Below are 24097 nucleotides of genomic sequence, written 5' to 3'. Positions count from 1 at the left end.
TCACGTAAGCATTCTATTCACCTAATATTATAACTAAAGTAAAAGTTCTTATTGAAACATATCAAAATAGAGCTTGTTTGTTTTTTAATTTTGCACAAAGCTACACGAGGTCTTATCTGTGCTAGTCGTACATAATTTAGCAGTGTAAGATTAGAGGGAAGGCACCTACTGACAACTCTTGGGCTATTCTTTTACCAACGAACAGTGGATTATAACGCCCCCACGGCTGAAAGGGCGAGCATGTTTGGTACGATGGGGATTGGAACCTGCGATCCTCGGATTACGAGTCGAACGCCTTAACCCATCTTTCCATGCCGGGCCTCTAAACAGAGATTTTTCAATGTTTTGTTTTAAGAGACTGACTTCTAACACTATAATACGTTTACTCATAAATACTATGTTTACATGATTGTATTAAGTTATACTACTGAATGTTACTTGGCACCACTATTTTCATATTAAGATACCATTTACATTTCAAATATATCTTAAAATGTCTACTTGGTGATTCTAGTAGACAGTAAGGTATTAATCAGTAGTTTATTTAACTTTATGTTATAATAAGAGTAATAATAATTTTATACAAATCTTTCTTTACTGGTAGGACGCTCGACTCCTAGTCTGTAGATCACGGGATCGAACCCCGTCACACCCATCATGCTCGCTCTTTCAGTGATAGCGTTATAATGTAACAGTCAATCTCTCTATTTCTTTGTAAAAGAGTATCCCAAATGTTGGCCTTGGGCGGTCATAACTAGTTGCCTTCTCTCTGGTATTACACTGCTGAAGTAGGGACGGCTAGCATATATAGTCCTTATGTAGCTTTGCTTAAAATTGAAAAACAAACAAACAAACTTTACCAGCAGTGTATTATGGGTTTCTAGCAAGAATAAAATAGTGGTACAAGTTAGGGATTTTGATACAACGGTTAATCCTCTTATACGGTTTCAAGATGGGCTCAAACATTCAGACAAATAGTATTGAATAATTGTGTTTCCTCAAGTATATTATTTCAAAATTAGGAACAGCCAGCGTTGGAAGCCATCTTGTAGCTTTTCGCGAAATTGAATAACAAACAAACAAACATATTGGCATCTCTTCCACACACCTGTGTGCTTCACGTCATTACTAATAAGATCTAAAGATATTTGATTAAAACACCATGTCTACCATAACAGCTCCCCGCTTGTACAGCAGTACGTCTACGGATTTACAGCGCTAAAATCAGGGGTTAGATTCAACTCGGTGGGCTCAGCAGATAGCTCGATGTGGCTGTGTTATTAGAAAATATACACATACACTCAAGTCTTCACTTCAGTATATACTGCATACAGTATTTTGTTTTTCAAATAACATAAAAGTAATTTGTCAAAATAAAAACAAATGTTTTAATGTAGGATTATAATAATATTTGATCGTCAAAACGTTAACAGTTCTGAATAAAAGAATTGTTACCAAGTTAGCGAAAAACGTCGTAAGCAGCAGCGTACGGTGTGCAATGTTTGCTACAGAAAGTCTACTGTTATTCATATCTGAAATTCACACTGAAGGTCTAGTAAAGAAACCTTTGTAAAAATTTCTGTCAATATTTTTGTACTGTAAAGAAAACTTACCAGGATACGATTCATTACATATAAAAAAATTAAGTATCATAGTAAGTGAAGATTTTTGTTTGTTTGTTTGGGAATTTCGCACAAAGCTACTCGAGGGCTATCTGTGCTAGCCGTCCATAATTTAGCAGTGTAAGACTAGAGGGAAGGCAGCTAGTCATTACCACCCACCGCCAACTCTTGGGCTACTCTTTACCAACGAAAAGTGGGATTGACCGTAACATTATACACCCCCTCGGCTGGGAGGGCGAGCATGTGTAGCGCAACGCGGGCGCGAACCCGCGACCCTCGGATTATGAGTCGCACGCCTTACGCGCTAGGCATAAAGTTTGAAATGGTAAGTGAATAACAATTAATCAAATAGGGTTTGTTTGATTTTTGTTATATATCTTTACACATTTTGTGAATCACTTAGTTAACGTAACTATGTGTTTCATACTGAGTTGTATAGTAAGTTAAATACCTTGAAGAAAATGGTGTGATATTAGTTATCTTGTCTAATAACGTGTGTTTGGAAAACCAGTTGGATTCTTGTTATATGGTCTAATAAAATAAATGTGATGGAAAACTAGCTGATTTCCTGTTGTATAACTATATTTCTCTTTATAACATAAGTATATAATTACATACTTATTTATATATCAGTGAGAATGAATTGATGTAACTGTGTCTTGGTGATTAGCTGAATTGGAATGTAAATTGTGTGTTGTTAATAGTACTGAATAGGATTTAAAGAAGTTAGTTGGTTTCTCGCTGTATAATTTATAAAAACAAGTATAGATACCCTGAGCTTGTTGAATACATGTTGGCAGCTAGTTAAACCCACCAGAGGGCACTTTGACAGACAGCTATGACAGGGTATTATGATATGGTTGTTCTACAAAATAACCTTTGGTGGTACTATGACGTACTATTTGGTTTCATATGAAGTACTACGTTCCATGGGTCGAAACATTATAACTGAATACATAAAGAATCCATACAATTATTTGTTGGTTAAGCATGAAACACATTTATAGTTATAACTGTAACCCATTATCCATAGCTTATTTAATACTAATATGTATTTTAATGGTCTTGAAACCCGTGATTCTTATTTATTTACTTTTTGTAATAATCGTGCAGCGTTCTTTGTTGTTTCTACAACTGGAAAGAAAACTCGGGAAGAAAGGAATATTTTGAAAAACCGTGTTTTACACAAACAGCCTGGTGCTGAAAAGATAACTACTGATGAATTGGATATATTGGAGGCTATGCCACTGATCCCTGAATGTGAGAAGAAGGCCCCGACAAAGAATGTTAAAAAGACAGAAACTAATATACTAATAAAGCAAAAAGAGACCGAATGAACAATCCTGGAGACAATAAATGAAAACTACCTAGAAGAAATGAATACTTTGGTTCTGAAATTCAATTAAGTTCTTATTCATCTTACGTTATAATTAATATTTGGTACAAGTAAATTTACATTTTTACAGTTAAAAACATTTCATTTTAATATAATGTGTACTACGTCAAACTACGTGTGCAATATCAAACAGATGTTGCATGTTTAAAATCAGTGTTGTTAATACCTTGGTTAACCAAAACTACTGAGAAAGATGCGTTCAGAAAATCTTTAATGTTCAGAGTCGTTTGAATATATGCGATTTTTCTTCCAAAATAGACCTTCACGTGTTCGATACCATTAAGGTCTAATAAGTCTATATGCTAGTTAAACTGGTGAATCACTTCTTCACTCTTAGTTCATGTTGGAAGACAGTTACCATCCATTAAACCGAAGCCAGAACCAAACGTAACAGTATATGATAGTGTAAAAAGTACGCATCACCTTTACTAATGTCCATAGTATTAATAACATTTGGAAAACATAAAGATCAGAATGCCCTTTCGTAATTTTTTTTTCATTCACATATATACTATCACTGCTGATTTAGTGAAATATCCAGTTCTCTTCTTTTGGACTTTACTAAAATTATTAAATATTTTAAAGCATTATAAAGTGCATGGTTTACTCCAAAGTAGCAAAAAAAAGACAGTTTGAAAACTATTTCTCTCTGTAATGTAAAGTAAATAACCAGTCATTAGAGTTAAGATCACATAACTTTTCTTGCATAATTTATATAATAATAAATCGAGTAGAATTCTTGACATTTAATCATAACCTTACTGTCATCTTGTCTGGGTAATAATATAAACAATATAGTTATCCTTTGTGGACGTGCAAAATATAAATGGAAAACTATTTAAGTTATTGTCTGCTGTATATTATTCTTTATTCATTACATGAAACAATTTTTAAGTACCTAAAACCACTTCATCCAAGTTCATGCATAATTACTCAAATACACACAAACAATACCAGATAGACTTCTACATTGCACAATAAAATATTTTGATAAAAATTGGCGAAAAAATGAGTTGTTATGCGAACCAAACAGATATTGCATATATGATGAAGAGAGACCTAAACACCTCTCCCCGTTAAATTTCTACATTAGATCATTAAGATAAAATCGTTTAAAATCATAATAATAATAGTAATAATAGAATAGAGCTAAAATAAAACAGTCCACCTACGTTCTAGACTAATTAAAAATAATAATAATAAAAAATCAAAAACAATATAAATGGACATAGTCCTGAAAAGGACCTGACTAAAGTTATAATATCACTCCAGCCATTCAGTATTTACTCGAAATATATTAATCTGGCCACTCCAACAAAGTTATGGAAGGAGGAAGAGGTCTACTGTACCTGACCCTACTGGGTATACAAGTAAATATACCCAAATACCAGAGAGAGAGAGATGACTTTATAACACCCCTACGGACGAAAGGGCGAGTATGTGTGGCGGAGATTTGTCGATGCGACCCTCAGATTACTTGACGAGCCCCCTAACCACCTGGCCAATTAATGAATTATGAAATTTTTGAAAAATATCGTTCAATTTGATGATATATTATTATATTTATAACAAAAAATCATGTTTCTTAAACACATTTAACATTTAAACTTAAATAATTAGGTTGCTCCCTCACCTTCAGTCAAAACATAATCATATTCAAATAATGACGTATTCCACTTACATTGAACAAAATTATCTTCCTATTATGCTTCAAAATTTGGATTGTATTTTATATAATGTATTTTTGCCTTGTACACTTATCAAAATTAAATTCCATGAAGCTTCTTTATTTTCTATTTCATACTATTATTTTGCTTTTCGATTTTATTTTGCACGTCTAGTCATATCAAAGTCTATCATCTAAACTGTTCGGTACATTCTATACGGGTACGAGGTCTGTTCAAAAAATACGCGGACTGACGTCATAAAACAAAATGTACTTTATTTGGAAGTTACAGGTCTGGGACCCCTTCAAAGTACTTTCCTCCCCAACGCACACACTTATACCAACGGTGTTTCCACTTGTTGAAACAGTCCTGGTACTCTTCTTTTGTAATGTCCTCCAGCTCCTTCGTCGCATTTGCCTTAATCTCGGGAATCGTCTCAAATCTTCTTCCTTTCAAGGAACAAGAAAAAATCGCAAGGAGCAAGGTCAGGTGAGTAAGGGGGGTGGGGAAGAACAGTGATCGAGTGTTTGGCCGAAACCTCACGAGTTCTGAGGGCTGAATTTCGCAGCAACGTGGTGCATCTTCAATTTTTCGGTCAAAATCTCGTAACAAGATCCAACTGATATCCCACACTCTTCAGCAAGCTCCCTGACAGCCAGACGTCGATTTACCCGCACCAGGGTGTTGATTTTGTCGACGTGTGGGTCGTCAGTTGACGTGGAAGGACGTCCAGGACGCTCATCATCTTCAATGAACTGTCGACCATCCTTAAAACGTTCATGCCACTTGAAACATGCCGTACGCTTCATAACAACATCACCGTAAGCCGTGTTAAGCATAGCAAAAGTTTCAGTCGCAGATTTTCCAAGTTTAACACAAAAGTTCACAGCAAGTCGTTGCTCCTTCAGGTCATTCATTCTGAAATCCGCCAAACGAAAACATCGCACTTCACTTAAAACCGCGTAGCTAATACACAAATGGAGATATCTGCAATCGGGAAATGGCGTTGTAATCAGCTGATCTGTGCGAACCTAGCGACACCAAACGGATTCCCCTGGAACCAACTGGAGCCGCGCAATTCAAACAGTCCGCGTATTTTTTGAACAGCCCTCGTATCTAGGTATTTATGTAAATTATACAATATATTGAAGAAAAATTCATTTTTCAGAGAGAAAAAACTAATCAAACAACAAGAACTTAGAAATGAATTTTTTTTTCATTTATTTTTCTTTATCTTAGATATTATTCAAAATTTCACCACAAATGTATAATTCACAGCAGACAAAAAATCATGGCTCACAGAATGTTCTCGCGCTTTCTTTCTTTACTGAGAGAGCACGTCCTGGTGTTAGCGTACCTGGAGGGTTCATTATTCGTGTCCCGCTGTCAAAATATTTCAATCATACTTTAAGAAATGGATCCGCTATAAGAGGGACAGTAAAATTCTAATTTGATTGTCTCCTCAAATGTGAAAACACTGGAACAGTTTCATGCCACTTTAGGTTCGTTTTCTGACACAAATTAAAGAACTCTCAACTGCAAGTATTTTGTTTATTTATTTGTATGTTTGTAATTAAGCTTCAAAGCTACACATGGGCGTTGTACCAATGGGGGGGATACTGCAAGTATTATTTTCAATAGCAACATACGCCATACTGTTTTCGAATCGGCGGGTTGACAATTTGTTCAAGATAAGCTTTGTCTGTCGATGTTGTACACTTATTCTGCTCTAAACTTCAGAAAAAACAGACCCCAAAAATTTTGGACACATCTAAGAAGACTAACAAATGGAAATACAACGACAAGAAAATACTCGCCTTCAGTGCACAATAACACCACAGCATATACGAATAAAGAAAAAGATGAAATGTTCAAATACCGACCCAGACATGAACACATACTGCTATAATAAGGTAAATAACTTCATAACAAACAACAGTGAACTATTCAAACTACTCTTCCCAGTGGACTTAAACAATTATCAAACCAACAACACAAACACAATTTAAGCTCAAAAACCCATAGAAGCAATTACTAACACTAAAAATAAATCACCAGGAGAAGATGGTATACAAGCCATTCTTCTTAAGAAAGCCACCTGAAATTATTTGAACATCTTACAGCAATTTTTAATCTATCAACTTATTCTGGTTATATCCCGGTTTCTTGGAAGCATGCAAATGTACTACTGTTCCACAAAGAAGGAAAGCCAGCCGATAACTCAAATAGCTACAGACCAATCAACCTGACCAGCTGTATAGGCAAAATTCTAGAGAGAATAATTAGTAACAGGCTCTCCGCATTCCTGGAGACAACATCAAAATTACCAGAAGAACAAAATGGTTTCAAAATATTGAGACAAACAACAGACCACTTAGTCAGGTTAACAGAAACAATTGTCGGTAGTTTTAATAAAAGAAAATGCACTGTCGCTTGCTTTCTCGACATTGAGAAAGCATTCGACACTGTATGGAACAACGGTCTCCGGTTCCGAATGCAAGAAATGGGACTACTGCGGAGAACTATTCGCTGGCTGTGAAACATTCTGGAAAACAGATCAAACAGAATAGATGTTGAAGGGACATTCTCTAAGAGTTTCCTCCATAAGCTGGTGTCCCTCAAGGAGGGGTAGTTAGCCCTATCCTATTCATCATGTACGTGAATAATATGCCTCTAAATGATCCAAATAATGGATACTCATCACAGTTCGCAGATGATGTAGCAATCTGGATAAATGCACCAACACCGGCAACAGCAGCCACAACCATACAACCACAATTAAACAGAATAAGTGAATATTGCCAAAAATACAAATTCAAAATAAACACAACTAGCGGTATTCACAAAATTAACTAAACATGAAAAGTACAACCAGAGATTTACATGAATTGTGAACAACTCCAAATTGCTACATCAGCAAAGTTCTTAGGACTTACGTTCGATTCAAAACTAACGTGAGTAAACCACATAAATAATATTAGAACAAAAAACTGGCGAAGAACAAACTATGCTAGGTGTCTAACAGGCAAAAACAGTGGAGCTACGGCAGACAACATTATGAAAATATATAAAACATACATTAGACCCGTCATCCACTTATTTCATTTTTAGAACAGTACGTTTTATTCTAATAGTGTAGAATATAGCACCGTACAAAGAGCAAAGTTTTTATCACGTACGATACTAATGTTTGTCAGCAAGTCCTGAAAAGTTATACACCATTGTTTGTCGGTATCATTTAATTAACAAAATCATATTTTGGTGATGGTGTTGTTTTTTTAACATTTTCTTCAATTCGTAAAAACGTCAATGCCAATTAACGTGAAATCTCATAACGAGGGAAGCTGGGTTGTAAGTTTAATGAATATTACCACAATAAAAAAGAATCGAGTCTTCATTACAACAATAAAGTTGGTTTGGTTTGTTTTGAATTTCGCGAAAAGCTACATGAGGGCTGTCTGCGCTAGCCGTTCTTACTTTAGCAGTGTAAGACTAGATGGAAGGCAGCTAGTCATCATCACCAACCGCCAACTCTTGGGCTACTCTTTTACCAACGGATAGTGGGATTGACCGTCACAATATAACGCCCCACGGCTGAACGTACGAGGATGTTTTGTGTGACGGGGATTCGACCCGCGACCATCAGATTAAAATTCGAGTGCATTAACCATCTGGCTATGCCACGTCACATAAAATTAGTACCTTATTTTATCAAATTATAAATAATTTGAGAAGATGTGTTGAAAATGTCTTATCAGAACAGAACTGTCATACCTTTCCTTGTTTGATAAGTACTTGTGTTGTGTCTCCATAAACAGTATTTTTTCATACCTAACGAATCGCTACCGAGACTTTTAGCGAATATCGACTGTAAGCCTGAGGATTATTGGTTCGCGTCTTGTTACCGCAAAAACACGTTTTGCACTTTGGATTGTGGTTGAGCTATAAGAGAAAAGGTTAATTTCTACTATTTCGTCAGTAGCCCAAGATTTGCCAGTGAGTACTCTTGATTAGTTACCATTTCTCTGATGCAGCGGTTCACACTGACTGTCCCCCCAGCGGCTCTGCAGACTTACAACGCTAAAAACCGGGTTTCAATACCCGTGGTGGGCAGAGCACAGATAGCCCATTGTCTAGCTTTGTGCTTAATTCAAAACAATAACAACCCATTGACTGCATTTTAACTCACTTTGATTTGCGCGACATCCACCCTGCTGGTACTTGTAATATTTTTCTTGTCAGAGTTTGTATTTTGTTAATTTTGTTTTGTTTGGTCAAACTTTTGCGACATACTTAACAAACTGTCACAACTGGACAGCACTGCTCTGTTCTTATCAGTTTGCCACCAGTGGGTCAGCGGTAAAGTTCACAAGCTGACGACGCTGATAATAGGATTTCGATACTCATGATGAAATGCAGCACAGAGAGCTCAATGGCCAATTATGACCATGTGGTTATGACGCTTGACTCGCAAGCTGAGAGTCGCCTTTTCATTCGTGTGGATATTATAATGTTACGGTCAATCCCGCTTTATCTGTATTGTGAATTAGTAAAAGAATAGCGCAAGAGGTGGTGGTGTGTGATGATGTCTAGCTGACTTTCCTGAAGTCTTTCACTACTAAATTAGATGACTAGCGCAGATTGCATTCGTGTAGCTTTGCGCGAAATTCAACAAACAAGCATTTGTTTGTTTGGAGTTAAGCACAAAACTATACAACGAACGGTCTGTGTTTTGCTCCCCACGGGTATCGAAACCCAATTTCTAGTGGTATGAGTTTACAGGCATACCATTGTGCCGTTGGGGGGTCACAACAAACAAAATTATTAATTCAAAATAGGCTTCTTCTTAAATTTGTGGTCTTTTGCGTTGATTTGGTTAACTGTTGTCAGATGTAAGAGATTACGGACTCTTGTTGATTTTGTTGTTGTTGTTGTTTTGAAGTAAGCATAAAGCTACAGTAAGCGATTATTATTTAGCTTGAATGCAAACTTCATAATATACTTTCGTAGATTTTTTTATCAATAGAAACCTGTTTTTTATATATTTAACCATCCTTCCTCACTTTTTTGTATTATTATGAATTGTCAGGTTTATGGGACTGAATACTCTGTAGTTGGTGATGAATTTGAACAATAAATGGACATAACAAAATTCAATCATTTTAAGAATGATATATTTCAAACAAGTCAAATGAATGTAAACCCACACATATGACAAAAACTTGGTTCAGTGTTGTGTATCACAATTGTTTATAAAGCTTCAAATAATTCTCATTTCATCTAAAGCATTCGTACACGCTTGCTTAATAACTTCAGAATCTAACAGACAAGGCCTAATATGCACAGGTGATTACGGTGCACGACTTGTAATCTGGCATTTGCGAGTTCAAATCACCATCTCACCAAACATGCTTGTCCTTTCAGCTGTAGGGAGCATCATAAAGGGATGGTCAATCCCACTAAGCATTGGATAAAAGAGTAGACCAAGAACTTAGAAACTGAAATAAGACTTCTTTTGTTTACATTGAATATGTCAAACCACTGTTATATCAAAAATATGTTCTTTCAGAAGGTAATCATTTATAAAATTACATTAACTAAACAGCACAATAATTGTGCTTGTACTCAACAGTAAAGCCAATCTAATATCGTATTTTTTAATTTTTTTTACCAGGGGGAAGTTGTCATTCAATAGCATTCTACAACTCACCAAACACGTTAAGTGGTTGACTGTTAGTCTTATAACAAACCCATATCTTAAAGTGTAAAAATAATCTGTGGCTCCAATGTAGCATTGTTTCTAGAAGGTTCCTAGGTTAATTTATGAATAAAGGTATCTTGAACAGTTTACAAAAAACCTATCTCCCTTGGATTGGTTCTAGTCTTTCCCGATCTATATGCCTGAAAATAAATCACCCATAATTATGATTTCATTAACTCTTTGAGCATGGGTTCGAACACGGAGACTGATCCTTGTAACCATTTCGTGCTGCTTATAGTGTTCATGCTATAATATATTATTTATTATGTATATGTTGACGAAATTTTGCATATTAACAGTAAATATTACAAGACTTCCCTACTTAAAAGTTTTACTGTTCTTAAGTGTATGTGTGTTTTCTTATAGCAAAGCCACATCGGGCTATCCGCTGAGTCTACCGAGAGGAATCGAATCCCTGGTTTTAGCGTTGTAAATCTGTAAACTTGCCGCTGTACTAATGGGTGACTTATAAAACGGACCTTCGCAAAATCATCTGTCCCGGCTTTGTTTTAATAGATCAACATTTTGCAGAATACAATCATCTTTCAGTTATAATATCAGGTAAAGGAATAATTCGTGAGCGTTTTTAAATAATTTCATTCAAGCATTACATGCAAGACTATACAATACTTCAATGCATGAACACATTACACCCAAAACATTTATTATGATACTTTATTTCATGTAATACCTAGGTATATAGTATGCATTATTTTAAACGAAATTGCAAGAAATTAAATGCGAAAAGTAGATGGTGTCGAAAATGCTCGATTTTGTCCACTTGACATTCTATTTAATGAGCTGAAAATGAAAGCAAAAATTAAAGACATATGAAAATCAAACACACCATCTATTAGAGCAAAATATTATCTACCAAATGACATGAAATATTTTGCGAAAGCGTTTCATTTATGAATATATTTGTTTAACTTGAAAAAACGCTCACGAATTATTCCTCAACCCAATACATGATATATATATATGTAAATATACGTTATTACTGTTTACAAATAAGTTCTTAAACTTTGTTATTTTTTTAAACATAGAACAGTAAATAAAAATGCATGGCAACAGTTATCTTTTTGGTATCGAACCTTTTACTTATTTGCTGTTTTTTGTAGGTTGCTAAGTCTTTTCACATATTGCAGGTAGAGGATGTGAAATATAATAATATTTTCAATTTTTATCTAGTGTAACGGATTTAACGTTATATGTTTGATACCTCCGTTTGTTTAAGAATACTTTTCTTTTTTGCATTTAACATATATTCTTGACAGTGTATTGTGCAAGTTACGCCTGTTCTCTTACTTTGTAGAAGATTCGTAGGAGTAAGAATCAGTTATATTTGTTTTACAAAAACACACAAGAGCATTATTGAAACTTCGAGAAACTCGCGTGATTCATGTAAAAGTAGCTTAGTAGCTGAGAGATAAAAGAAGAGTATTATTATTAGTCAGGTACAGTCAGTATGTTATAGTTCAAGGAAGTTTTAATTGTGATTAACGCCTATTAATCGGACAACTACAGAATTTAACCAGGAATGTTCATAAAGTTCGAACATTACAAACCGCTCAACTACCGTAAATTACTTTGGACATTATTATTTCTACATGGACATAAAATATATTCGCCGGTAAAAGTCAACTTGTAAGGGTGTGAGGCTAGCTTAGAAAAGTCAGCATTAGTTAAAGCAAGACAGAAACCCAGAAAGAGGAAGCCCGTATCGAAGTGGAAAGTAAACATCTCGAGGCTGAACAAAATCATATCAAAGCCAGGAAATAAAATAGGCCAAAAGAAATTGATTTTAGACTCAACTTCAGTTGACAAAGGCAAAATGAGAACTATGAACTCAGTCGGCATATTAAGATACCACCACTTAAAGAAAATGAAGTTGATAAATATTTAGAACATTTGGAGAAAGTTGCTCAAATCATGGAATAACCCACCGAAAAATGGTCATTATTGCTACAGTGTTTTGACTGGTAAAACAGATAGCCAGATGTGACTTTGCTGTAAGAAAACGCACACGCACATACAAGAAGCTTATGCTGCTCTCTTTCTAGAAGATTGCAAAGATGATGATAATACTAAAGCAGTTATCGTCTAAGTATATTACCAAGTTCCAGAATCTTATCGCCAAAAGTTTCGAGGTTACAACAATTATGATGCCCATGAAAAAGAGATTTACTTTGATATGTGTTGTAATTATATGCATAATGGCAGTAGGTTTGGTAATTTAAGTCAATTATGTTTAATTTATGAATTTCAATGCTGTACAAGTTACGTTCTCAAAACTTATTTGTATCAAAAGAAAGTTGAACCATTACATGAAGCAGCTGTTCTTTCCAATGATTACATTTTAACTCATAAAACCACTTTTCATAAAAAGAAATTCTTCCCAACTAAGCAAAAACCTGTACCCCTAAAGTTGAGGATACTATTAAAAATGCAGTTTCTGTAGTTCAAAATCTTCTAGCAGGTTGGACAAAAACTTCATCAAAATTATCAAGGCCTGTCTTCCATTTCTATAAACACCTTATAATATTATGCCCTGTTGTTGGAGTTTTAAAAAGAAAAAGAGGCAATATCCAGTGCATTTGTGTCCACATCTGGATTTAGTTTTACCAAATCATTCGATGTTGTTGATTTGGTCACTGATAGAAGGGTTAACGTAGTTAGGGAGGAATTTAAACTTTTTGTGTCTGTTGGTTCTGCAATTTCATAAACGACACTACTAATCTCCTACCCTATGTATTTTACGTGATATTAGAGCGACTAAACTATCATTGTTAGAGGGTATATTGACTTTAGGTTCGAGTTCTGCCATTGCTGGTCTATCATCACTCAGGGTAATGAAGGTAGCTTTGATAATGTTCCTCTTCATAACATTTATTTAACATCAGACCTAGTTTCGAGACCAGTTGTGGGTGGAGTGAGACCTACTGTGCCAATTAATAGTATGTCATTATTGTTGGAAACGATTTGGCCAGGGGAAAATTTGTTAACAAACCCAAGATGGTTAGTGAACCGATCACTGTTTCATATAAAGATGATGTTGTTGTTGAGGATAATTCATAAGTTTCCTTCATGTGCTGTGAGTTGAGCTTTAGGAAATATATTAAGCCAAAATGAAATGTTTTGGATCCAAAAAGAATCCTGTGAATAACTGTTACCACTAACAACTCATTAGTGAGTGACAATGCTGGAAGTGAGAAATCTGATTCAACTGGTGAAGTTTATTTGCGAGAAGTAAACTGATCATTGATCAGGAAAACGATCTGTAGATCTTTTCTTTATTTAAATACGCACTTCCAAAAGATGAACTGAAGAAAGTTCCAAACGGCTATTTTTTCAAAATCGTTGTGCTCATAAGAAAATGGAGATTATTGTAAAAAGCATTTTGAGAAATGTCACAATTTTATGAGCTTTTGTGCTTAATTTTCCTAATGTTACTTACAAGGTTCTCGCATACAAAAAAAAACGACAAAACTTCATAAAACAAAAGCTATAAACCAAGTCTCAACTACGACTATAGTCAAGATAAGAGTGAAATAAAGACACAAAACTATGCTCAAAATACTACTGGTTTCAGTATAAATAAATGTTTCAAAAGGATACATGAGTAACTACTGGTAGCTTCTCACTAGTCAATGACTACGTAAACTGTATGAGATTTTGTTTAAGATACACTCACCAAGACCTGTGTTTATTAAAAACAAAACAAATTAAGATAAACCACAAAGGGACCACGAAACTCTGAGTTATAAACTTATCAAGAAATGAAAAGAAAAGTCTTGGTCTGAATGTGAAAAGTATTTATTTAAATTAAGGCAGTTATTATTTTAGTTTAATGTTTTCTATACCTTGGTATAATCACTGATGTGTGACTTGTATTTATGTGATATTTTGAAAAGATCTCTTGTTTTAAAGAGTTAAACAGTGAAATGGTTACTAAAAAGTTAATATTATGTTATTATTGGCTAACAAATGGAAGTGAAATAGAGCACAACAAAAGCCTCAAAGACGTTTGACAAATGTTTTCTGGTTCACACGTGTTTTATAATATAGTCTTCATGTAAAGTCTTCTAATCATAAGGATAAGAAGTGAATTAATATTCCTATTCGTACAGATGTTATATACAATATAAATATGTTCAGATATATGTTACTGAAAGAGACCTGTTTTAGTGAAAATTAATATTGTGTCCTTTCTTAAATTTCCATCACTTCAACTTACTTATGATTTTCGTGATTTTAGTTGTATATCAGAGCACAATAAAACGCGTATACATTTTTTACTTCGATAACACTGTGTAACACAACTTTTGTTCCAAGAAAGTTTGTGTTATTTCTTAATTGCTTGTGTTATAAAAGTACAGAAAATGGTCATTATTCCCTTCAAACTTTGCTTTGCTTTTGTGACGTTGATAATAAAATTCAGAAAATTAACCCATTTTCTGTGTAAAAATGGGCAAAATTGCACACTTCTGCCTTCTCTCTAGTCTTACATTGCTAAATTAGGGACGGTTAGTGCAGATAGCCCTCATGTAGCTTTGCACAAAATTCAAAACCTGTGTAATTTTTGTTTTCTGCAGTTCACTGTTCTTTTCTGTTTTATCTCAGCATGTCTGCTGACTCACACCGCTAAAAACCGAGTTTCGATTCTAGTGGGGCAGAATACAAATAGCTTTGTGCCGAATTTTAAACAACAAAAAAACCTTAAATGTTAGCCATAACATCTTATACTAATGTTACTAGTCCACAAAATTGTTTTGTTTTCTTTAACGAAATAATGAAAGGAAGAGCATAGAATAATAACACGTGAAAAGCTGATGCTTTTCGTAACTGTGATAAATTTTCTGGCTCTCAAAGTTTGGTTTGAATTTTGTGCAAAGCTACACGAGAGATATCTGTACTAGACATTCCTAATTTAGCAGTGTAAGACCAGAGGGAAGGCAGCTAGTCATCACCACCCACCGCCAACTCTTGGGCTAATCATTTACCAACGAATAGTGGGATTGACCGTCACATTATAACCTTCCCACGGTTAAATTGGCGAGCATGTTTGGTGTGACGGGGACTCTCAAAGTAATTACAAGTATTATAAAATATTTCTTCTGTCTGGTGATAAGGTGGGGTGAGAAACTTTGAATTCAGAAATAATCCATGTAGTATAAATGATTCAATAAAGGAAAATGAATTCTGAATACTACATGTTGTCTTCGTGTCTTTGTATCAGAAACATTACGCGAAAAGTAACACAACAAAATATGTTTTGTGAGGTAGATAGACTAAAAAGTACATTATTTTGTTATTTTACTTCTCTTGTACTTCTCGATGTGTATTTTCATACATGGTTAAGGACCTTCCCATGGAAGGTGCTATATTTATGTTATTTTCTCTGAGACCTGAATATCCACCTAGGTGTTTGCCGCGTATGGGGACAGCTAAAGGGGAAAAGAGAATCCTGGTGATCAAGTGTTGTTTGGGACACTGCAACACATCACTTTGACCTTGAATTCCTGTAGTTCCTCCAGGATCATTCAGCTGGTCCTGTTGGGCTAGGGTCAAATGAGTATCAGTGTTGGGCGTTTCAACGGGTATTGAAGGCATTGTGTCTGAGGCTGGTGTTTGAGCATAACACCCACGTAGCCCTGGTGTTACTACAGTGCCCTTGTTTGGAATTGTAGTGCATCCCTCGTAAAACTCCATGGTGGGTGTGGTCTGTTGGCACTAAATTATTCTCATTTAAAAAAATAAATGACAAAAATAGTTAATTGACAAGTTACCACATATGAAAGACTGTTCTCCAATTCGCACCTCGCACTGTTTCTATACACTGTTTTCTTTTGTTCATTTTTAACTGAGAAATCTTAGAGCAAATGTCTCTATTTTTTTATTCTGAAGGGTTTAAAGGGACTTGGCGGTTTTTAAGTCAGTGAAGAAGCTACTTTCTGAGGACATCTTGATGGAAACATGTACAATAAAACGTCTTCTGAATTTCAAGGTTATTGGGGATATACCCATTTTGGTTACTCCCCATGCTACTTTGAATTCCTCCCAAGGTGTGATTATTGAGAAAGATTTATGAAACACCCCAGAGCTAAAGATCTTCGATCGTTTCTCCAGTCAAATATTTTCTGCTGTGTGACACATTTCTACTTGTAAAGAAGGAATTATGCTACATATCGGTGTTTTTATTTTGACGTTCACATCCTCAAGTCCACACAGATTATCTGAACTGTAAGGTATGGTCATATATCCCTATATCTTTCAGATGTTTCCAGTGTCATTCAAATGCTTCTTGTTCTGTTTCTGTGATGTGTGTTAGTTATCATGGCAAAACCATGATTCTTATAATTATTCGTCAGTTGTGATGGTTTTCATCCTTCTTATTTCTCTGTATGTTTTACGTTGAGGAGTGAAAGGCACAGCATTTAAAATCTGTTAGACACATTTATTATCCAAAGGCTTGAAAGTTGTGTTCTCTACTCCATTTTGGATATATGTTGCTGCAAGATGTTTCACTGCTACAGGGGAAATACAAGATGATCTTTTCATGCCTCTAAGAGGGTCTTTGTCACATCAAGTAAAGATTCCTTTGCTTTCTATAGATAAAAGAGTTAACAAGTCAATGTATACTCCTTTCTTTCTCCCCAGTGTTGCATCCATTACTGGTTGGATCCATAAGTTTCAGCCCTAGGTTCTGGTGATTCCTGGGGTCTATCTTTTTTGGCTCCAAGATTCAGAATGATTATTCGTTCATGTTTCCAGCCACTGGTATCTGCTTCAACTGACAGAGATCTGTCCAATTGACCCAGGGTAGGTTCTATGGAGGTCTACAGACTTTTTTCCTCTAAAACAATGGCGTGATTACAAGCAGAAGGGTTCGCTACACAGTTCCCATCTACCTAAATAAAAATGGCCATTTTTATACAGTGGAACGGTCGAGGTTTTTCTAATTACGATAAAATTAAAGCCTTCATCATTCCTATTGTCCTACATGTCTCTCCTGATAAGAAGCTCTCCTAAATCCTGCTGATACAATCACATTTTGGCAGATTCTTTATATCAGAATTACAGGTTATGTGACGAATGAGCTCAGGAAAGAGACACTGTTGGTTGACCAGTAAATATGACTCATAAACGGGCCTGGAATATATTTCACGGGTATTAAACTCTTTCCAACCACATTGCATTCCAGCATGTCATATCTATGCTCAGCAGATCCGACCACAAAGCCAAAAGGATCTTGTATTATGTTTACAAGAACAACAACAGTCACACGTGACAATATTCAAAGGGTCAATGGTGGGTATTTTTCCCATCTCACTTTATCTTGCAGTCTAATGACCAGAAAGTTGCTGACGTAAAGAGTATTGCCAATACTTTCTGGGGGCGCTTTTTTATCTTTCTGTTTCTTTTCCCACTTCGACCATCAAATCTCAATCAGAGCAATCGCCTGTTTTCTTTTGAGCTGATCATCTCTATGATTATAATTACTCCTTTGAATTCTTCATCACTCTGGAAGTCATTAGTAAGATCTGATGAAGATTACTAGGAGATTCTGTACCATATTTCCCCTGTCTCGTCTGATTTTCTTCTAATTCTATTTACCAGATATGGTTGGAGAACGTTTTCCCTGATACTTAACACAAAACTATTGTCTTACCTTTTTCTAAGCCTGGTAGAATTCTAAGACTCCTACTCATTATAATCCAGTTGGGCTCGGCATGGCCAGGTAGTTAAGGCATTTCACTCGTAATCTGAGAGTCGCTGGATCGAATTCCCGTCGCACCAAACATGCTTGCCTTTTCAGCCATGGAGTAGTTAATATATAACAGTCAATCCCACTATTCGCTGGTTAAAAGAGTAGTCCAAAAGTTGGCGGTGGGTGGTGATGACTAGCTGCCTTTCCTCTAGACTTACACTGTTAAACTAGGGACGGTTAGCGTAGATAGCTCTCGTGTAGCTTTGCGTGAAATTAAGAAAACAAACAATAATCCAGTTGCTTTGACTAGATTTGTCTGGAAATGACGGTTAATTCGTGTCTTGTTTGCTTCCACCCACAGCACTCCACTATGGACCGCCTGACGTGACTTAAAACGTCGATCAGGAAACCTTCTTAAGAGAAGGAACATCCTATGTTAATTTTCTTCAATCTTGAGAGGGCTTATAACACTCCTTGGATGTATGGCGTTTTGCAGAACCTCTGTTGCCCATTTTTAATAGTAACATTTTACTGAACTGGCGGTTCCAAGTCCTCATACGTTTGCCTGTTTCCCTGTCTTTCACACAAGAACTTGGAGTCTTTCAAAGCTGTCTCTTGTGTGTCACACTTTTCAGTGTAAAGATTAATGCTATTACTAAACAACTTCTTCCTACTGTGGCAAATAGGCTCAATGTTGACGACTTCCACATCTTATGTCAGTTGGCGAGCATGAGATTTATTAAGTGGCAGCTTAAGGCTACCCTCAATCACTTGTTCAAGTAGACCACAGCAAAAGGTTTTACTTTTTTTTTCTCCATAATTGTTTACATGTACTTTTGTCAGAAACAGGGCTTAAGTTCCAATCCAGAGCTCTGCCTTGGTGATTTTGTTCTTCCCGCAGTTTCTCAGGCAAAGGTCTTGGGATTTATCTTTTACTATTAGCTTACGTTTATTTCTCACATCGAGCACTTTGTGTCAAAAGTATAAGGGCACTGAATGTCCTCCATGTTCTCTCTTCCACCTTTTGGTGAGTGGTTCGATGTTCAATGTTGTAGGTCTGTCATGCCTTTATTTGATCCAAACTGGACTACGGGTCTTTGCTCTTTGGTTTTGCTAGGGCCTCTGCCTTGAAAATGTTGGACTCTATTCACCATTTGGGTTTTCTGCACTTTTTCAGTCCATAATTTGTATGGCTCGGTTTCCCACAAGTTAACATTCGGTTTACAGTTAACAACATCATGACAAGCTTTGCCAGATTTCACCCACTGTTGCTTTTTGGGCGTCTTGTTTCCATGAAACCAGCAACACGTCTTGCTACTTTAAACAGTACAGTCAAGCTAACTTCATATTAGCAATATTTCTTGATATTTCTACTTTGTTACATGCAAACAGCGATTTTCAAAAAATGTTAATTATTATTTAGACATAAAAACAAGTATATCAATTATTGTATTGACTCTCATTTGAGCAGGAAAAACTGTACAAATGTACCATAAACATAATGACCTCATCAGGTCATTGGCTGACTAATTACAGGTTAATTTACTTTCTAATATCGTCTTTTTAATCATTCGGTTATTATTTTCATCCTTTCTCATAAGAAACTGACTTATGTACAGTTATTCCAATATTACCAACATTTACTTCATTCAACATGAATGAATTTGAAAATGACCTATCAATTGCTGGAGTTGCATCCACATTTACTCTGACTGTCATCCCATAGAATTGACCTTTGATAGATGTCTGCTTTAAAAAAATAAACTGTAACAAGTTTCTAAATCACTGTCGGTCAATATAAATGTACACGAGTGAATTACAAATCTCTGAAGATTAAATAAAGATCACTCCCGAGTTATAATTCCACCAATAATCGAACTTGCTAATAAACATTAAAGTTTATTAGGGATACGAAAGAATTTCTTATTAACTAATATGCAAGTAAAACAAAAATAAAAATATTGATTATGTAAATATAAAAATTTGTATTTGCCAAAATTTAAAAGCAAAAATACTTTAATTTGATTGGTATTTGCATTTTTCTAGTCCAGCCTTTTCTAGAAATTTGTAGAAGTTTCTTGACAGTAGTACAGAACATTTCTTTTACGAAAACGCGCTAGAACATTCTTGAAACTTTGAACGACGCGCTTGATTCATATAAAAACCGAGAGACAGTAATACATGAAGAATATTGTTTGTCACCTACAATCAGAATGCTATGTTACAACTGTGATTAGCTCTAACTAATCGGAAAACTACACAATTTGACAAGCAACATTTATAGATTTTTAACATTACAAACCGTTCAACTTCAGTTAATCAACTTTTACGTTATTGTTACTTCGAAAATATTAAATATATTCGGCGGAAAAATTCAGCTTCTAAGGATGTGCAGCCTATGAAACTAGCTAGCGAGGAGGGTCAGTATTAACGTCTGTAAGTTTATAAAACTGTTGTATACAATCCATCATTTGTAATAACTCTTAGTGATAAGTTTTCATAAATTGTAATTTTTGTGTTAAAATATATTTGTGTTAAAAAAGAATATTGTTTGTTTTAATCTTGTTACAAAATATCATAAATTTCATACGTATTAAATCAAGTAACGTAATAAAGAGGAGACTCGTCAAGGATAAAGAAACAAGTTGAATTTTATACACGCCATGTTCTTGAGATCTGCTAGAAAAACGTATATATTTAAAAACTGCTTGTATGTGTTAAGAACATTTTTTATGAAGAGGAGCGAACAACGTTTCGACTTTCTTCGGTCATCCTCAGGTTCACAAAGAAAGAAACAGGTAAGTGACTGATAGCTGACCACATGTTTGAAGAGGGTTGTGTAATTGAGTGTAGGAATGTAGAGAGCCTGCTCAGATGTTTGATGTTTATTTCGGGCTTGAGTTGTTGTATAAGTAAGGATTCTTTTATTTTGAGTTTGTTTATGTTGGTTTCTTTATTTAGTAATTGGGTGTTTTTATGGTTATGTTGCAGTGTTCGAAAACGTGTGAAGGTGACTTTTTGTGTTCTTTTTAAAATACACTGACGGCCAAAATCTTAAGGCCAATGAACATAAAAAAATGCTTTTTTGCGTTGTTAGACTCAACCACTTATTCGAGCAGAACTTCGAAAGATGAAAATAAGAAAAGGGAAAATAAAAAGCACAACTTTTTTACAATTTAATGGGGAAAATGTGAACACAATGAAATTCGCCTGAATGCTAGCTGGTCAAAAGTTTAAGACCGTAATGAAACGAAGCGTTAATCGGTAAACACGTAACGAAATTTAGTCATTTGTGTTCAAGCATTAGCGTTGTCAACATCTCCCACTGACATCGTAATCCGAGGGTCGCGGGTTCGAATCCTGGTAGCACCAAACATGCTTGTCCTTTCAGCTGTGGGGGCGTTATAATGTGACGGTCAATCACACTATTCGCTGGTTAGAAGAGTTGCCCAAGAGTTGGCAATGGGTGGTGATGACTAGCTGCCTTCGCTTTAGTCTTACACTGCTAAACTAGGGACGGTTAGCGTAGATAGCTCTCGTGTAGCTTTGCGTGAAATTAAGAAAACAAACAAACAATAATCCAGTTGCTTTGATTAGCTGTATCTGGAAATGACGGTTATTCGTGTCTTGTTTGACACAAGGGAATCAAAGAACCATCTCCAACCAGCCAAATGTGGGTTCCACTCACAGCACTCTACTATGGCCCGCCTGTCGCGACTTAAAACGTCGATCAGGGAAACCTTCTTAAGAGAAGGAACATCCTATGTTAATTTTTTTCAACCTTGAGAGGGCTTATAACACTCCTTGGATGTATGGCGTTTTGCAGAACCTCTGTTGCCCATTATTAAAAGTAACATTTTACTGAACTGGCGATTCCAAGTCCTCATACGTTTGACTGTTTCCTGTCTTTCACACAAGAACTTGGAGTCTCTCAAAGCTGTCTCTTGTGTGTCACACTTTTCAGTGTAAAGATTAATGCTATTATTAATCAACTTCTTCCTACTGTGGCAAATAGACTCAATGTTGACGACTTCCATATCTTATGTCAGTTGGCGAGCATGAGGTTTATTAAGTGGCAGCTTCAGACTACCATCAATCACTTGTTGAAGTAGACCACAGCAAAAGGTTTTACTTTTTTCCTCCACAATTGTTTGCATGTACTTTGTCACCAACTGGGCCTAAACTCCAATCCAGAGCTCTGCCTTGGTGATTTTGTTCTTCCCGTAGTTCCTCAGGCAAAGGTCTTAGGGTTTATCTTTAACTGTTAGCTTATGTTCATTTCTCACATCGAGCACTACGTGTCAAAAGTACAAGGGCACTGAATGTCCTCCATGTTTTCTCTTCCACCTCTTGGTGAGTGATTCGATGTTCAGTGTTGTAGGTCTGTCATGCCTTCATTCGATCCAAACTGAACTGTGGGTTCTGCCAGGGCATCTGCCTTGAAGATATTGGACCCTATTCACCATTTGGGTTTTATCCACCTTTTCAGTTCAGAATTTGTACACAGAGTCCCATGAACCTCCTTCCAACTTTCGCCACTTGCAACTTCATTCCAATATGCTACTAAATATCGATCCTATCAAAGCATCTAACCTGAGTTTCCTCAGTAGGCTATACTCTTTTATAATAGTTGGCTGCATTGCTACCTTTGGCATTGTATCCGTTGCAACTGGTTGAATTGTGTTTGTCATTGGATGTCATTGCTGTCTCTAATAATAAGTCAATTCCACCATGGCTAGTTACCATCCCCTTCTGTGACTTTTCTTTAAGTTGAGGTAGGTGGACACTCCCAACTGGAGGCAATGTTCTTTATTTGACAAATGTCTTTCGAATCATTCTCTCATTCCCGTAAATACAGAAGCTTCAAAATCAAGTGGCTCTATGGGCTCTGTCATGGTTTGTTGTGGCTCAGTCGTTGCTCGCAGGATCCATACTACAGTTTCTCTGTTCACCACCGAGTTGTATGCCATTTCTCTTGCCCTAGATCACACAGAAGTTATACAGTACATCTATTGCCATATTTAATTGACTCTCTTAACTGTCTACTGGACCTGGAATTGTTTAACGTTAGTTTCCACCTTATTCTCGTCAATATTCAACAACATTTTTGTCTGTTTTCTGGTTCGGTTCAGTGTTTCTGAATACCTGGTTCTGTTCTGGTGTCATCACGATCGTGTTTGTCCCATATACGGACTACGTGAACTCATCTATTCAAGGCTCGGTTTCACACAAGTTAACATTCTGTTTACAGTTAATAACATCATAACAAGCTTTGCCAGATTTCACCCACTGTTGATTTTTGGGCGTCTTGTTTCCATGAAACCAGCAACACGTCTTGCTACTTTAAACAGTACAGTCAAGCTAACATCAAATTAGCAATACTTCTTGATATTTCTACTTTGTTACATGCAAACAGCGATTGTCAAAAAATGTTAATTATAATTTAGACATAAAAACAAGTATATCAATTTTTGTATTGACTCTCATTTGAGCAGGAAAAACTGTACAAATGTACCATAAACTTAATGACCTTACCAAGTCATTGGCTGACTAATTACAGATTAATTTACTTTTTAATATTGCCTTTTTTAATCATTCGGTTATTATTTTCATCCTTTCTCATAAGAAACTGACTTATGTACAGTTATTTCAATATTACCAAACATTTACTTCATTCAACATGAATTAATTTGAACATGACCTATCAATTGCTGGAGTTGCATCGACATTCACCCTAACTGTCATCCTGTAGAGTTGACCTTTGATAGATGTCTGGTTTAAAAAAATATATACTGTAACAAATTTTTAATTTACTGTCAGGTCAACATAAATGTACACGAGTGAATTACAAATCTCTGAAGACTAAATAAAGATCACTCTCGAGTTATAATAGCACCAATAATCGAACTTCCCAATAAACATTAAAGTTTATTGAAGATA

General features: G+C 35.7%; 1 long non-coding RNA gene across 26 annotated transcripts in view; it reads left to right on the top strand.

Annotated features, from left to right (window-relative positions):
* The window catches only part of LOC143253431 (uncharacterized), a 75748-nt gene extending 72255 nt beyond the window's left edge, over positions 1 to 3493 (top strand). For 18 of the 26 annotated variants that reach the window (XR_013029586.1, XR_013029587.1, XR_013029627.1 and 15 more), the window contains one exon: positions 2736 to 3493. This is a non-coding gene — a long non-coding RNA (uncharacterized LOC143253431). The remainder of the gene's footprint in view (positions 1 to 2735) is intronic. The other 8 variants (XR_013029620.1, XR_013029615.1, XR_013029618.1 and 5 more) reach the window with 5 other exon arrangements.
* Positions 3494 to 24097: the final 20604 nt, after the last annotated feature.

This window comes from Tachypleus tridentatus, chromosome 6 (assembly GCF_004210375.1).
Source record: "Tachypleus tridentatus isolate NWPU-2018 chromosome 6, ASM421037v1, whole genome shotgun sequence".
Classification (NCBI taxonomy): domain Eukaryota; kingdom Metazoa; phylum Arthropoda; class Merostomata; order Xiphosura; family Limulidae; genus Tachypleus; species Tachypleus tridentatus.
Note: the sequence above shows the minus strand (reverse complement) of the source record. Positions and strands in the feature narration are given on the sequence as shown.